This window comes from Molossus molossus, unplaced genomic scaffold, assembly GCF_014108415.1.
Source record: "Molossus molossus isolate mMolMol1 unplaced genomic scaffold, mMolMol1.p scaffold_m16_p_27, whole genome shotgun sequence".
NCBI classification, from domain to species: Eukaryota; Metazoa; Chordata; class Mammalia; order Chiroptera; family Molossidae; genus Molossus; species Molossus molossus.
In genome coordinates this window covers 998,698-1,016,753 of record NW_023425363.1, presented here as the reverse complement: position 1 = coordinate 1,016,753, position 18,056 = coordinate 998,698, and the positions used below count along the sequence as shown (strand labels likewise).

At 38.9% G+C, this 18,056-nt stretch overlaps 1 pseudogene; it reads right to left on the bottom strand.

The window, feature by feature from the left end:
- Positions 1 to 7,931: 7,931 nt before the first annotated feature.
- On the bottom strand, positions 7,932 to 10,299 carry LOC118641267 (annotated as a pseudogene).
- Positions 10,300 to 18,056: the final 7,757 nt, after the last annotated feature.

The window sequence follows — 18,056 nt, the reverse complement described above, 5'->3', positions numbered from 1 at the left end:
CTTTTACTGATTTTTCAGAGACAAACAAGAAGGGAGAGATAGAAACATCAATGTGAGAGAGACACATCAATCAGCCACCTCCTGCACACCCTCACTGGGGATCAAGCCTGAAACCTGGACATGTGCCCTCCAGGAATCAAACTCGAACCTCTCAGTCCAGGGGACGACGCTCAATTCATTGAGCCACACAGTCAGGCAACATGATATATTTCAATTAACAGTTTGTTATCTTGACTTTTTAAATTCACATTTTCTTTATTTCATCCATATAATACATTGATTTTAGAACTTTAAAAATTACATAAGAGTATATTAAATGGCAAATCTATTAAGTATCATAAGTAATGTCAAAACAAAAAGGTTTAAATTAAAAAATATTAAATATGTACACAACATTTCACTACAAAATTATAGATATTTTCTTTTTTTTTTTAGTGAATTTATTGGGGTGACACTGGTTAATAAAATTATACATGTTTTAGGTGCACAATTCAACAACATATCATCTGTATACTGTATTTAATCCCCACCTGAAGACATGTTTTTTGCTTGTGTTTTAAATTGATTTGAGAGAGAGGAAGAGAGAGAGAGAGAGAGACATCAACATGAGAGAGAAACATCAATCAGTTGCCTCCCGTACACCCCAGCCAGGGATCAAACCCATGCCCTGACTAGAAATCAAACCCACAACATTTTGGTGTACTGGATGGTGCAATATATCATGTTGCCAACCAACTGAGCCACCTAGCCAAGGCTGTACACTGTCTTGTGTGTTCACCAACCCAAGGTCAGGTTTCCTTCCAACACCATTGATGCCCCCCATACACTCCTCCACCTCCCCTCACTCCTACCCCCGCAATCACCACACTGTTGTCCCTGTCCATGAGTTTTTTCTCCTTTTATTTTCTTTTTGCTCAATCCTTCCACCCACCAGCTCCTGACTCGCCCATCCCAGAGAGCTGTCAGCCTGCTCTCTATCTATAAGTCTATCTCTATTTTGCTTGTTTGTTAATTTCATTCATTAGTTTCCACATGTGACTGAAATCATATGGGACTTGTCTTTCTCTGACTGGCTTATTTCACTTAGCATAATGCTCTCCAGGTTCACCCATGCTGTCGTATATTAACTCAAAATGAATTAAAGACTTAAATGTTAGACTCAAAACCATAAAAAGCCCTGGCCAGTTTGGCTCAGTGGTTAGAGTGTTGGCCTATGGTCCAGAGGGACCCAGGTTCTGTTCCCGCTAAGGGCACGTACCTTGGGGGCAGTTTGTCCTCGGCCCCAGTTGGGATTGTGTGGATGACAACCACTCAATGTGTCTCTCTCACATCGATGTTTCTCTCTCTCTCTTCCTCCCTCTCTATCTGAAGATAAATGCAAAAAATGCCCTCGGGCGAGGATTTAAAAAAAAACACAAAACTTAAAAATCCTAGAAGAAAATATAGGCAGTAAAATCTTGGACATTTCTCATAGCACTATTTTTTTTATATATATCTCCTCAGGCAAGGGAAACAAAATTTAAAAATGAAACTAAAATATTTTTGCACAGCAAAGGAAACCATCGACAAAATGCAAAGACAGCTCACTGAATGAGAGAACATATTCGCCCATTATACATCTGATAAGGGGTTAATACTCAAAGTTTATAAAAAACTTATAAAACTCAACACCAAAGAAAGACCCACACAATCCAATTAAAAAATGGGCAAAGAACCTGAATAGACATTTCTCCAAAGAGGACATACAGATGGCCAATAGACAGATGAAAAGTTGCTCAGCGTCACTAATCATCAGAGAACTGCAAATTAAAACCCCTATGAGATATTACCTCACACTGTCAGAATGGCTATCATCAATAAATCAACAAACAAGTGCTGGTGAGGATGAGGAGAAAAGGGAACCCTTGTGCACTGTTGGTGGGAATGCAAACAGGTGCAGCTACTGTGGAAACAGTATGGAGGCTCCTCAAAAAACTAAAAATGGTACTGCCTTATGACTTATCAATTCCACTTCTGGAAATTTATCTGAAGAAACTTGAAACACTAATTCAAAAGAATATATGCACCCCTATGTTCATTGCAGCGTTATTTACAATAGCCAAGATCTGGAAGCAGTCCAAGTGCCCATCAGTAGATGAGTAGATAAAAAAGCTGTGGTACATTTACACAATGGAATACTACTCAGCTGCCTAGCCTCTTTCACTGAAAACTCTATTGTATGGACACATTTTAATTTCCCTTGGTGAATGCCTGGGTCTAAAATGGCCAACTCATGTCACAAGTGCATATTACACTTTTGAAGATACTGCCAAACTGTTTCCCAAAGGAGCTGCATCATTTTGCATTCCCAACAGAGTACCAAATACACAGCTCCTCCAAGGAGGGTTCTTCATTCCTGTTGTTGTATTTTTAGTTTTTTTTTGTTTGTTTTTTTTGCAGAATCACAATGAGTAAAGGCTATTTTAATTATATAAAACAAATTAAATTTGCCCTAGTGATAGTTCTTTTTTAAAAAGAAGGCACATTTAATAAAGAATTTCTTTTATTTAAACTGTTGTTGTTTTTATTTGACTTGATAATGAGCCAGACTTCATTAGATGTGGTGATTCTTTATTATTATTATCCAGTTACAGTTCACATTCATCATTTTGCATCAGTTTCAGGTGTAAAGCATAGTGGTAGACAATCATATTCTTTACTAAGTAGTCCCCCCAATATTTCAAGCAATTACAACATTATTACAATGTTACTGACTATATTGCTATACTATACTTTTCACCCCATGATTATTTTTTAACTATCCATTTGTACTTCTCAATCCCTTCACCTTTTTTACCCTGTCCCCCAACTTCCCTCCTTTCTGGCAACCATCAGTCTGTAGCTATGAGCCTATTTTTATTTTGTTTATTTTCTTCTTTAGATTCCACATATAATTGAAATCATATGGTATTTGTCTTTCTCTGAATGACTAATTTCACTTAGCACAATACCTTCTAGGTTCATCCATGCTGTCGTATTTTTTATGGCTGAGTAATATCTCATTGTGTAAATGTACCACTACTTTTTATTCACTCGTTTACTGATGAGTACTTGGGCTGCTTCCAGATCTTGGCTATTGTAAATAATGCTGCAATGAACATAGGGGTGCATATATGCTTTTGAATTAGTGCTTTGGGTTTCTTTGGATATATTCCCAGAAATGGAAGTGCTGGGTCATAAGGCAGTTTCATTTTTAATTTTTTGAGGAGCCTCCATACTGTTTTCCATAGGAGCTGCACCTGTTTTCATTCCCACCAACAGTGCATGAGGGTTCCCCTTTCTCCACATCCTCACCAACACTTGTTACTTACTAATTTATTGATGATAGTCATTCTGACAGATGTGAAGTGATACCTCATTGTGCTTCTAATTTGCATTTCTCTTATGATTGGTGACACTGAGCATCTATTCATTTGTCTATCAGCCATCTGTGTGTCCTCAATACATGCAAGTAAGTTTGTGAAACAAAGCAGCATTTGAAGGTCAATGAAAACATACTGTATTTCACTTATAAAATGTTTATAATGTTTGTATTTTTAAAAAAGAAAAACATCCACTTAAAATTATCTTTGCTATTACCTCCTCTAAGGTCATAGAACATATTAAATCAAAAACTGAACATCATGGTAATGCCCAGTACATACAAGCGTGTTTTGGTTGAGTTGTGCCTATTGGCAACTGCAGTTTACATTAGGCCTAGAACTGATTTAACTTAAAATAATCTCATTCTTACTTTCTATAAAAAAAAATATGGAATTCTTAGAGGCTATTTTTATTACAGTCTTGTTAAAGAGCAACATTGTCTGATTTTTTTAAATTCTGTAAATAAAAATATAAAGACATAATTCCAATTCCAGTCCAAGTAGAGATCTTTTTGAAAGTTTCTTCTCCCACTATCTTGCTCCTGAAATCATAGTGCTATATAAAAGATCTGGAAGCATTTTAGTGGTACGTAAAAGAAGTAGGATGTGGTCATCAACAAGTAGGTCATTAACAAAAGTAAATAACAGTGGCTGAGGATTGCCATCCACTTTTCTCGGTGAGTTGTGTTAGAATATGAAAGCAAGGACAATTTCTGTAAGATTACTTCATTAAATATTGGTAACAATCACGTGGAAACCATTTGAAGATTATAAAGTCTTAGATATGTAATACTTCTTAAAATGTACCTTGAGCCCTGGCCAATTTGGCTTTGTGATTAGAGCATTGGCCCAAGGACCAAAGGGTCTCAGGTTTGATTCCCAATCAAGGGTATGTACCTGGGTTTTCGGTTTGATCCCCAGTCCCAGTTGGAGTCATGCAGGAGGCAACCAATAGATGCGTCTCTCTAACATCGATGTCTCTCTCTCTCTCTCTCTCTCTCTCTCTCTCTCTCTCTTTCTCCCTCCCTCCCTCCCTTCCTTCCACTCTATCTAAAAAAATAATAATAAATGGAAAAATATTCTCAAGTAAGGATTAACCAAAACAAAAATACCTTTGATTTGAAAAATAGACATTATTATCACAGAACCACTATTTTAAAGGGTTGCAAATTCCATTTTGGTAGAACATAAAGAGGATGGCAAGGTTGCTTTTCAGCAGCTCTCATCATGTGAAGTGTTTTTCCTTAAAAATATGCTGGGATTGTGAGGACACTACTACCCACCAAATGTGACAAAATATTCTGAAAATGGAATCTGATAATTCCAATTGTTTGAACACCTCTTTTTGAGCTAATGTGGGAGTTTGGGAATCCTATGGACCTAAGTTGGAGAAAGTTTTGACTTTTGAGTGCATGTAATTAATTTGTATGACACAAAAAGTATATATTTTCTACAGAATCCAGAAAATAATACATCCCCATCCCCTGACAAATTCTACCATGAAAGGCTAGTACCCATCCTGGGAAACCAGCTCATCTCTGCAGTGAGCATCCAGGGTCTTCTTGGTCATGGATACCTTAAACTAGCCCTGATCCTTCTTCTGATTCTTTTTTTTTTTAATTATTTTATTTATTTATTTATTTATTTATTTATTTATTTATTTATTTATTTTTGTTACAGATGTTTCTCATTTATCCCCCATTGACACCCTCATTCCCCCCTCCCTGCACTGTCCCCAGCTTTGTTGTCCATGTCCATTGGTTATGCATACATTCATATAAGTTCTGTGGTTTATCTCTCCCCCCCTCCTCTTCTGGGGATTGTCAGTCTGTACCCCACTTCCACGTCTCTGGGACTACCCCATTCCTCAGACTGTTATGTTCATTATAATTCCACAAATAAGTGAGATCATATGAAACTTGTCTTTCTCTGTTTGGCTTGTTTCACCTAAGATAATACTTTCCAAGTCCCTCCATGTCGTCTCAAAGGATAAGAGCTCTTTCTTTCTTACAGCTGCATAGTACTCCATTGTGTATACAAACCACTGCTTTTTTATCCACTCATCTACTGATGAACATTTGGGCTGTTTCCAGCTCTCAGTTATTGTAAATAGTGCTTCTATGAACATGGGGGTACATATATTCTTTTCGATTGGTGGTTCAGGCTTCTTAGGGTATATTCCTAGAAGTGGGATCACTGGGTCAAATGGCAATTCAATTTTTAATTTTTTGAGGTAACACCATATTGTTTTCCATAGTGGCTGCACCAGTCTGCATTCCCACCAGCAGTGTACTAAAGTCCCCTTTTCTCCACACCCTCGCCAACACTTATTGTTTGATGATTTGTTGATGGAGGCCATTATGACAGGTGTGAGGTGATACCTCATACTTGTTTTAATTTGCATCTCTCTGATGATTAGTGAAGTTGAGCATTTCTTCATATGTCTCTTAGCCATTTGTACGTCCTGTTTGGAGAGGTGTCTATTTAGTTTCTCTTCCCATTTTTCAATTGGGTCCTTTGTCTTCCTTTTGTTGAGCTTAATGAGCACTCTATATATTTGGGAAATTAATCCCCTATCTGATGTATCATTTGCAATTATGCTCTCACATAGAGTGGGTTGCCTTTCCATTTTGGTGGTTGTTTCTTTTGAGTTTGCTGTGCAGAAGCTTTTGAGTTTAATGTAGTCCCATGTGTTCATTTTCTCCTTTGTTTCTGTTGCCTTAGGTGATGTATCAGTGAAAATTCTGCTGTGTATGATGTCCGAGATTTTGTTGCCTACATTTTCTTCTAGGATTTTTATCGATTCATGAGTCACGTTTAACTCTTATATCCATTTTGAGTTTATTCTTATGTATGGTGTAAGTTGATGGTCTAGTTTCATTTTTTTGCATGTAGCTGTCCATTTTTCCCAACACCATTTATTAAAGAGGCTGTCTTTACTCCATTGTATGCTCTTGCCTCCTTTGTCAAATATTAATTGAGCATAATGTTTTGGGTCCATTTCTGGGTTCTCTGCTCTATTCCATTGATCTATGTGCCTGTTCTTGTGCCAGTACAAGGCCGTTTTGATTACAGTGGCTTTGTTGTATAACCTGAAATCTGGTAATGTGATCCCTCCAACTTTGTTCTTTTTCAAGATTGCTGTGGCTATTGGGAGTCTTTTTTGGCTCCATATGAACTTTTGAAGTATTTGTTCTTGTTCTGTGAAGTATGTCATTGGTATTTTGATGGGGATTGCATTAAATCTATAAATTGCTTTGGGTAGTATGGACATTTTAATGATGTTAATTCTTCCAATCCATGAACAAGGTATGTGATTCCACTATTTTATATCTTCCTCTATTTCTTTTTTCTTTTCTTTTTTAAAAAAATAAAACACATTTTATTTACATTGAAATAAACTATACAAAATTGACTTTCTTCACCAAAAATAACAGCAATATTTTCTGTATTATTCCTAGATAACTACAAAATACATTTTTGTAGGTTTTCCAGGTTTTGCTTATAATTCAAGATGAGGCAATAGATACAGTCATGGAAAAAGACAGAATAAATCAGTCGGCAGTATCCATGGCCTCTGAACCTGTCTTGACCATGAAACAGAAGTGTTCGACATATACCTGCAAAAAGCTTATGAAGATATCGGCTCAACAAAGGCATGTAAACAGCAACATCCAGATGTGGAACAACAATGGCAAGTTCTTCCATTCAATCTTTAACTGTTGTTTCTTTTTTTTTTTTTTATCCTCACCTGAGGACATTTTTCCATTTTTTGTTCAGGTAGAGTGGGAGGGAGAGAGAGCAACAGAGAGAGAGAGAAACATCGATGTGAAAGGAACACATCGAGTGGCTGCCACCTGCATGACCAACCAGGGCCGGGGACAAACTGCAACCGAAGCACGTGCCCTTAGCGGGAACCGAACCCGGGTCTCTCCAGACCGCAGGCCGACGCTCTAACCGCTGAGCCAAACCGGCCAGGGCTGTAACTTGTTTCTTTAAGATCACTGGATAAAGAGAAAATCTACAATGAAATCCTTGTTTGGCAAGCTCACGTTTCTTTGACTGTTAGGTAATTCCCTTAACTGTACGTTACAGATATTTAACAGCATACTTAAAACACTTGCTATTCAAAGGTTAGTTGTGAGCTTCATTGTAAGATTTTATAAAATGTATTCCTTCCTTCCACACCTCCTCAAAATTTATTTCTTCAAAGAACTGATAACCCAATACCTGACAACTGGATCCACAGTGATAATAAATGTTATGTCAAAAATGACTTAACTAAAACAATTCCAAAGTGCCATCAGCAGAGATCACACAGAAGTGCAACATGGCACTTCCAATGCTGTCTTCTGGAAGAAGTTAGTTCTCCAACGCATGAGAGTTCAGAGACTATTTAAACAGGCAGATTATCAATGGCTAATGTACACAAGATATTCAGTGATTAAGTGGCCTACACACCTTATAGCTTTTCTGTTTTCAAATTTCTTAGATTTCTTTCGATATCAAATATTAGAGAAAACCTATTTTTAAAGTCTCTCAGGTATTTTCGATGGTTTCGGAATTATCTGTAGGAAGCTCTGACTTAGTTGTATACAGCTTGATATATGTGTCCACCATTAAATCCAAGTCGTGTTTTATATCAAAATTTATGTTAAGCAAAGCTAAGTTACTTGACCTTTGGTCTGTCAAAGTGTTCCTCAGGTACGCTTTGAGACATTTTCGCCCATTTTCATAGCGTTCATTCTCAATCTTCATCACAGGAAGAATGCAGAGGACCTTTAGCAATGCATAAACATTAGGAAAGAACTTGATGTCTGGCAGGTGGAGGGCTTCATAAATGGTGGATGGAAGCTCTATATCTTTCCCTCTGTGTTTCCACTTGATTCTCCAACAGTGCAGCTCAGCTGAGAGTGTGTCAGGATTGAGTAGGTCACTTCTGTACATGTCAGCATGGTGCTCCTCTGACGTATTAAAAATTTGAGCTGTCCCATGACAGAGGGTACCAGAGATAAACATTTAAGAGCTTTGAGGTGATGTTCTGAAAATATATCTTTCAGTTCCTGAATGATATGTTCCACTGTTGGAACACTTAGAACTTCTTTATAATAACTCTCAGAGGTCAGCTGAGATTCCAAGTTCCCCTGCTGAGCTCTGAGTAATTTCCCAGGGAGCTTCATCTGAATATCAAGTTTGGTTGCCAAATTGGTGGCTTCCTCAAACCAAAATTCATGATAAACCTCAATATTTTCCATCACTTCATTTAGTGAATGCAGCACTGCAGTCAAGCTACTGGCTGCAAAGGAGACATCAGAAGTTTGCCCCTGGAGATTTTTCCCAAAGGCTCTTGTAAAAGATAGAACATTTTTAAGAACGACAATGGTAACAATGAAATCAAAATCAGTTACTGCACTACAGAGTACAAATGCTCGGCCCACTATACAGTTATTTCACCTAATATTTGTGTTATTATTTATACCATCTAAACAAAAAACAAGTGCTTGTAGGAGGTCCACTAAAATTTCAAAAGCATCATGTCTGCCTGTCCACTGAGAATAACAAATTTCCTTTAATTCTTTACCCCTTCCTTCATTGTTCTGAAAGAGGACAGAAATTACATTGTCAAGTTCTAAAAGCAGTTGTGGTGATCGATGGAAAAAAGAATAAACTTCCTCAAGGGTTCCATAACAGGCACCGATTTTGCCAACCACATATTTAAGGCCCAGGAAGAACAGAGTGTGTAGACAGCTTGCGGATACTTCTCTAAAAGTCTAGAAGCAACAACTTTCATTTTGGAAGAAAAGCTACTGGACACAATGTAAGCCTGGCCACAACAATACTCCATGTTTAATCTCCACTTCTCAGTTATCGTAGTGTGAAAGTTCATGGTCAAAATTTCAGCATCAGCTTCATAAGGCAAGAAGCCCACGAATTCCTCTCTCAGGTTATGAGCTTCGTCAACAAACCTCACCAACAGAGGCAAGTGCTCTTCCCCTGCTATGTCATCAGTGATAATCGAAAAGAAGTGAGAGTCTCTCACTTCCCTGAGGGTTTCTTCCCAGAATGCAGCTCTCACAGATCTCAAGCATCTGTTTCTGTTGTGTTTTTGAACTGAACAATGTGTTGACTGCTGTTGTCTCAAAGTGCTTTCTCAGAACCTCTTCACCAGAATTTATCCGGCACTCCAGCAGTGCTTGAAAGTTATCAGGAGTAAAGAGACCTTCTGGGATTTCGTCAGGTTCATGTCCATCCAGAGGTATGTTTTGTTTTCTCATAAGAATCAAAATTTCAAATAGAGATTTTAAGTATTCTTTGTTTTCCTTCTCTTCAAGGGTTAAAGGTAAAATGTCTTCATCCTGTTCTTCACCTCCTTCTTCTGCACTGGGATTCTGAGCATTGCTGTTGTTGACTTCTTTATGTTTTTGTTCCTGTTCAGAAGTTTCATCAATTTTTTTTCTGTTTCAGTGTCCTGATTTCATCTTCACTCAATGCTTTAATTCGTTTTCTGTGTCTACTATGTGGATTGTTCAAATGACTGGTAAGATCAAATATTGTTGGTATTGCATTATCTCAAGAACTGTCCTGTAAGGACTCTCCCAATGACTTCACAAGTATCTGCTTCAAATAATTTTGAGAAATAAAATAACCCAATCATTCTTTAGTTTTCTGATGCCTCTGCAAAATGTATAGTTCTACAGATCATAGAGGTCTCAAAGTGTTTAGCACATAATCAATAATGTTTATTTAGTTGATTGGGTGTTTGGTCTTCTAAGTCTGCTCTTCTGCAGTTTTCTACCCACTTCTTGCATCTGGCCGGATCCTGCGGGAACCTGAAGAAGGCCAGCTCTGACTGCGTGCTCTTCCTCATGCAGTTCCGGGCAGCGCAGAAGTTCAGCATCATCGCCTGCCCCCGGGCCTGCCCAGCGCTCCCCTCCCTGCCTCCTCAGGGCAGCCCGCCCGCCCGTGGGGCCAGGGAGGGGAGCCAGGTGCCGGCTCCGCAGGGCCAGCGTGCTGGGGCCTCTATTTCTTTTTTTTTTTTTTTTTCAATGACCTGTAGTTTTCTGCGAATAGGTCCTTTATTTCTTTAGTTAAGTTTATTCCTAAGTATCTTAATTTTTTTTTGCTGCGATAATAAATGGGGTTGTTTTCTTAGTTTCTCTTTCTGTGAGTTCATCATTGGTGTATAAGAATGCCATTGAGCCCTGGCCGGTTTGGCTCAGCGGTTAGAGCGTCAGCCTGTGGGTCCAGAGAGACCCGGGTTCAGTTCCCACTAAGAGCACGTACTTCGGTTGCAGTTTGTCCCCGGCCCTGGTTGGTCCTGCGGGTGGCAGCCACTCAATGTGTCCCTTTCACGTCGATGTTTCTCTCTCTCTCTCTCTCTCTCTCTCTCTCTCTCTTACTCTCTCTCCCTCTTACTCTATCTGTACAAAAAATGGAAAAATGTCCTCAGGTGAGGATAAAAAAATAAAAAAGAATGCCGTTGATTTCTTGACGTTAATTTTTTATCCTACTACTTTGTAAAATTTATTTATGAAGTCTAGTAGATTTTTGATGGAGTCTTTGGGGTTTTCTATGTATAGTATCATGTCATCGGCGAATAATGACAGTTTCACTTCCTCCTTTCCAATTTGGATCCCTTTTATTTTTTCTTCATGTCTGATTGCTGTGGCTAAGACTTCCAGTACTATGTTAAATAAGAGTGGTGAAAGTGGGCATCCTTGTCTTGTTCTTGTTCTTAAGGGAAATGCTTTTAGTTTTTGTTCATTGCGTATGATGTTGGCTGTAGGTCTTTCACATATGGCCTTTATTATGTAGAGATATGGTCCCTCTATTACCAGATTGCTGAGTGGTTTTATCAGAAATGGGTGCTGGATATTGTCGAATGCTTTTTCAGCATCTATTGATATGATCATATGATTTTTAGCTTTCATTTTGTTTATGTGGTGTATCACATTTATTGATTTGCAAATATTGTACCAGCCTTACATCCGTGGGATGAATCCCACTTGTTCATGGTGAATAATTTTTTTGATGTATTGCTGGATTCTATTTGCTAGTATTTTGTTCAGGATTTTGGCATCCATGTTCATCAGGGATATTGGCCTGTAGTTTCCTGTCTTTGTAGTGTTTTTTTATGGTTTTGGAATTAGAATTATGCTGGCCTCATAAAACAAGGTTGGAAGTCTTTCTTCTTCTTAAATTTTTTGAAAAAGTTTGAAGAGAATGGGTTATTAGTTCTTCGAATGTTTGGTAAAACTTCCCTGTGAAGCCATCCGGGCCTGGGCTTTTGTTTGCTGGGAGAGTCTCGATTACATCTTCAATTTCTTTTGTTATTAATGGTGTGTTAAAGTTTTTTATCTCTTCCAGGTTCAGTTTTGGGAGACTATGTGTTTCTAGAAATTTGTCCATTTCACTTAGATTGTCAAATTTGTTGCCTTATAATTGTTCATAATATTTGTTCACAATCCTTTGTATTTCTGTGGTGTCAGTTATTATTTCTCCTCTTTCATTTCTGATTTTGTGTATTTGGGTTCACTCTCATTGTTTCTTAGTGAGTCTAGCTAAGGGTCCATCAATCTTGTTTATCTTTTCAAAGAAAAAGCTCTTTGTTTCATTGATCCTTTAAATTGTTTTTTTTTGTTGTTGTTGTTTCTCCATGTCATTTATTTCTGTTCTGATCTTTACTATTTCCTTCTGTCTACTTGCTGTGGGGTTTTCTTTTTGTTTTCTTTCTAGTTCTTTAAATTGTGAAATTTGATAGTCAATTAGAAATTTTTCTTGTTTCTTGAGGTAGGCCTGTAGTGCTATGAACTTCCCTCTCAGAACTGCTTTCTCTGCATCCCATAGATTTTGTGTTGTTGTGTGTTCATTCTCATTGCTTTCCAGGAAATTTTAAATTTCTTCTTTGATCTCCATGGTAACCCATTCATTGTTCAATAACATGCATTTAGCCTCCATGTTTTCAAATGTCTTTGCTTGTTCTTGTTGCAATTGATTTCTAGTTACATGCCATTGTGATCTGAGAACATGCTTGATATGATTTCAATCTTTTTGAACTTGTACAGACTGAGTTTGTGCTCTAACATGTGGTCTATCTTTGAGAATGTTCCATGTGCACTTGAGAAGAATGTGAATTCTGTAGTTTTCAGTGTAATTCTCTGCATATCTATGAAATTCATTTGATCTAGCACTTCATTTAGATTCTGTGTTTCCTTGTTAATTTTTTGTCTAGAGGATCTATCCAGTGCTGTTAGCGGGGTGTTGAAGTCCCCTGCTATGATTGTATTGCTGTTGATTTCTCCTTTGAAGTCCTCCAGAAGATTTTTTATATATTTTGGTGCACCTATATTGGGTGCATATATGTTTGCCAAGGCTATATCTTCCTGTTGGATATATGCTTTCAATATTATGTAGTGGCCTTCTTTGTCTCTAGTTATGGCCTTCATTTTGAAATCTATTTGATCAGATATGAGTATTGCTACCCCAGCCTTTTTTTCCTTTCTGTTTGCTTGAAAGATTTTTTTCCATCCCTTCACTTTCAACCTATGTGAGTCTTTTGTTGTGAGGTGGGTCTCTTGTAAACAACATATGTGTGAGTCATGCTTTCTTATCTAGTCAGCTACTCTGTGTCTTTTTATCGGAGCATTCAAACCATTTACATTTAAGGTAATAATTGATATGTACTTATTTATTGCCATTTTTGTTTATTGTGGTTATATTTTTCTTCCTATTTCTTCTACTAATTACAGCAATCCTTTTAACATATCTTGCAGTGGTGGTTTGCTGGTTATATATTCCTTTAGCCTTTTTTGTCTGGGAAGCTCTTTATTTGATCTTCTATTTTGAATGATAGCCTTGCTGGATAGAGTAGTCTTGGATTCAGATTTTCATTTTTTGTTACCTTGATTACTTTGTGCCATTCCCTTCTGGCATGTAGTGTTTCTGTGGAGAAGTCAACCCATAGCCTAATGGGGGTTCCTTGGTAGGTAACCTATTACTTATCTCTTGCTGCCTTTAAGATTCTCTCTTTGTCTTTAATTTTTTGCATTTTAATTACTATGTGTCTTGGTGTGGGCCTGTTTGGGTTCTTCCTGCTTGGGGCTCTCTTTGCTTCTTGAACTTGAATGTCTTCTTTCTTCACCATGTTAGGAAAGTCTTTTGTCACTATTTCTTCAAATATATTCTCTAACCCTTGCCCATTTTCTTCTTCTTCTGGGACTCCTATGATGTGAATGTTATTACATTTTCACTTGTCCCACGGTTCTCTTAAACTATCTTCCTGTTTTTTAATTGTCTTTTTCTTTTGGCTTTCTGATTGGGTGATTTTTTTCTACCCTGTTTTCTAATTCACTCATCTGGTCCTTAACCTCCTCTACTGTACTGGTTAGCCCTTTCAATGTGTTCTTTATTTCTGTTATGTCATTCTTCATTTCCTTTGGTTGGTTTTCAATGTTTCTATATCTTTACTCATGGTGTTGATTTCCTTACTCATGCTGTTGAGCTTCCTCAAAATCATGGCTCTGAACTCTACCTCTGATAATTTGCCTAACTGCATTTCATTTATCTCATCTTCTATAGATTTCTCTTGCTGTTTCATTTGGGATTTATTTCTTTGTTTCACTATTTTGGCTATCTCAGTGGATTTTGGAGCCTGCCAAATTTTCGCTGTGGGTGTTGGTGTTCTGCTGTTTGTGGCTCCCTCTTCTGGGTTTGGATGAGCCTGGGTAGGCCCATGTTAAAGACCATTGTCATGTCCTACTGTCCTGGATAGATTTACAAGCCCAGAAAAGGTTCAGTTATCCTCTAGCTTTTTTCCTGGAGGCTAGTAGTCTCAGTTACTCAGGGCCTTGGAGTGTAGCCCTGGTGCTCTGCATAAAAGGGTTTCAAGAGGGTGAGACAGTTACTGGCTGTAATGAGCTTCAGTTTGCATTTTTTTGCCTCACCTGGAAGGGGCTGAATCTCTGAGAGTGGGGCTGCTGCTTTTCCCCACAGCTCTGGGAAGGAGCAAGCTGGCCACCATGTTTTTGTGGCTGCAACTCAGCAAATACTCTGAGTGCCCTCCAAATCCTGGGTGTTTCCACAGAGTTCCAGTCCAGTCTGCCCTACATCTGCAGGAGCCCCAGGTGAGTGGCTGTAGCCATTTCAGTGCTGTCTTCCGGCCCTCTGCACTGTGGACCAAACTTAGTATTTTATTCCTGCGGGCACTGCTCACAGCTAAAACCACCCTCTCACGCCCCTGCAGATCCTTCTGGTGTCCCTGGTTATATGGTCCTCTCCTGCTGCTTTTCTGTTGCTTTTTTCCCATGATTTGTCTTTATTTTAGTTGTAATTCCCATTTGGTCCTGGGAGATTGTCTGTTTACCTTCCATTCACTCCACTGCCATTTTAGCATCCTCTTCTTCTGATTCTTCATGCACTGTCTTAGCATCTGTACATCTTCAGATTAAGACCCATCTGTCACCATTGCAACCAGAAGGCACTTGCTTGACTATACACTGCATACTGGGGATTGCTTTTGCTGGATCATCTATTTTATCTCCTGCTGCTCTTCCAGTTTTTCAGCTTTAAATTATTGAATGTTACCATCACATAGTTTTTGGCTCATGTCTAGGAAAAACTTTAGCACAATTTGTATCCAGCAATGCATTTTCTTCCAGTGTACCTTGAGACTACAGCACAAGGGTGGCAACATGGGAAGAATTTTTGCTGCATTGTTACTGATTAAACTCATAACCTGGATTGACAGTTACTTGCTTTCAGCAGTTGAAAAATTGAAAATGTCCTACCTCCTTCTAACCTCTACCGTTTCTAATGAGAAGTCCACTGTCATTTTAACTGTTTATCTATTACTAGTATGGTGTCTTCTCTTTCTCCTTTCAAGATTCTTCACCTTTCATTCTCAAGAGTTTGATTATTATCTGTCTTAGACTGTATTCCTTTGTGTTTATTCTGCTTGGCATTTTCTTCACTTCTTGAATTTTCAGATTTATGCCTTTTTGCCAAATTTGAGGGCACTCTGAGTATTATGTTATGGTAGTGTGGATTTTTATTTAAATCTTATGTTTTAGCAGGCTTTCTCTGACACCACTCTGGTGAGAGAAGGTAGGTCACCACTGCCTGGTTATTTATTGTTTGGTGGAGTTGGAAGTTCAAGTTACTCAGCCTCTATTGATAGCTCTGGAGAGGGGAATTTCTCATTACTGCTGGGCAGGAGTAGAATTTCAGGCTCCCCACTAGACCACCACCACTAACAACATTTTGTCTGGAGGGGAGAGACATTCTATTATTTCCACATGGCTGCCACTGACATTGTGTATGGGGAGGCTTAATAGTACAAGGTGTGAATGACAGTCTCAGCTCTCCACCCCTGCAAGGACAGAGGGACACCTCATTAGGTACGGGCAGAAATCTAAGTTCCCACCCAGCCTTTGCTGATGGGGATGAGGAGGGACTAGCTTTTTCTATAATATTTGACTGGAGTAGAGTGGTTGTTTTCTTTCAAGTTTTCTGTTACAGTAGACTGCTTTTTTTCTTGGTCCCTTGTCTGGAGAGAGCAGGCTTTCCTCGGGGCTTTTTTAAGATCTGCACCAATGGACATTTTGGGTTGTCAGCTTCTCTAGAACCCAGGCTAGGGTATATGAGGGAAAAGAAAACCTAGGCAATCCGCCACTGTGTCTTTTCTCAGGTTACAAGGTCACTGCCTGGACTGCCTTCTGTCCAACTTTCAGAGTCTTCTTATATTTGCTTTATATATAATATTGAGGGGTTTTAGTTGTACATGGCAAGTATCGGTGCGTGTTTACTCCATCTTATCCCCCTACCAATTCACCTTCATAAAAATATTTTGACAATCATAAATTTCTGGGCTTCTTTCTTTCATTACTTTAGGAGTATTGTTCCATTGTCTTCTAGCTTACTTTTTTTAATTTTTTTTTTGTTTTTGTTTTTTTTTATCCTCACCCGAGGACATTTTCCCATTTTTTTGTTCAGGTAGAGTGGGAGGGAGAGAGAGGAACAGAGAGAGAGAGAGAGAAACATCGATGTGAAAGGAACACATTGAGTGGCTGCCACCCACACGACCGACCAGGGCCGGGGACAAACTGCAACCGAGGTACGCGCCCTTAGCGGGAACCGAACCCGGGTCTCTCAGGACCGCAGGTCGACGCTCTAACCACTGAGCAAAACCAGCCAGGGCTAGCTTACCTTTTTTTTTTCCTATGAGAAGAAATTATCTTTGTTTCCCAGTACATACAGGATGGGCAAAAGTAGGTTTACAGTTGTATGTGAAATAGTTTATTCTTGTATTATTGTTAATGATTACATTATTTATTTGTATTGCAACTATAAACCTACTTTTGCCCATCCCTGTGCATTATCTTTGTTCCTCTGTTATAAAGATTTTCCTTTATTACTAGTTTGTAGCAGTTTGATTATAACATGCCTTGGTATGGTTTTCTTCATGTCTTTTCTCTGAATTTCATTGAGCTTCTTGAATCTGTGCATTTATACTTTTCATCAAATTTTGAAAATATTTAGCCATTATTTCTTCAAGTATTTTTCTACTCCCTCACTCTCTCTCCTCTCCTTCTAGAATTCTAAGTTACTCATGTGCCCTGACTGGAATTGAAGTGGCAACCTTTCAGTACACAGGACAACACCCAACCAACTGAGCCACACCAGCCAGGCTTTTATTATTATTAGGAGTGAAGGAGAAAGGGAGAGAGGGAAAGAAACACATCTAACTGGTTGCCTCCTGCATGACCCCAACCAGGGCCAGGAACAAACCACAATGGAGGTACATGCTCTTGGCCAGAATTGAACCCAGGTCTCATTGGTCCACGGGCCAACACTCTAACCGCTGAGCCAAACCGGCCAGGCTTTATGATTATTTTTAAAGGCACATTTTCCTTTGCCTCATGGCTTGAATGCCCAAAGATCATATTCTCCACAAACAATCCTCAAGGGTTTTAGGGCAGCTTCTCTCAACAATGAAACTATTTCCTCTCTAATCCATTCCTACTCTGTGCCCTTGGATTTTGTGCTGCTTTGTGTGTGAGACCCATTCAGAGTCAGCTCCCTTCAGATGGGGATTTGCAGGGAAAAATAAAGCTCAGTGAAACGGAATGCTGTAAAATGGCTCTTGAGATCTCAAAAAGTCAATGGATAACTCTGGGGAAAGTAATGCATAGCCCAGTGACCTTTGAACTATCAGAGGGGGAGGGGATGCAGGTGGGACATCAAACTCCTGGAGGTTACAAATATGATATCCAAAATGAAAAACAGACTGGATTATATTAAGAGCAGATTAGACACTGCAAAAGAAACCTCCCCTGGAGTGGTACTGGCAACCAACCTGTGTGTCTCTTCCACATAATATTTTTCTCTCTCTCTCCCCCTCCCTTCTAAAAGGTCTGAGCCTGCGGGTGATCACATCCACAACACAAGGCTAGTGTAGAGCAAAATGGCTTTATTGCACGTGCCTGGGTGTAGTGGGTTGAGCTGAAAAGGGTTCAGCATCGAATCAGGGTTGAGGTGTCAGTTATATACTCTACTTTTAGTTTCTGGCAGTTCCTGCTGATGTACTTTATCTGGCCCATTGTCCATTTTGCAGTTGGACTGGTCTGGTATCTAGTCCAGTATCTGCTGGGTTATCCA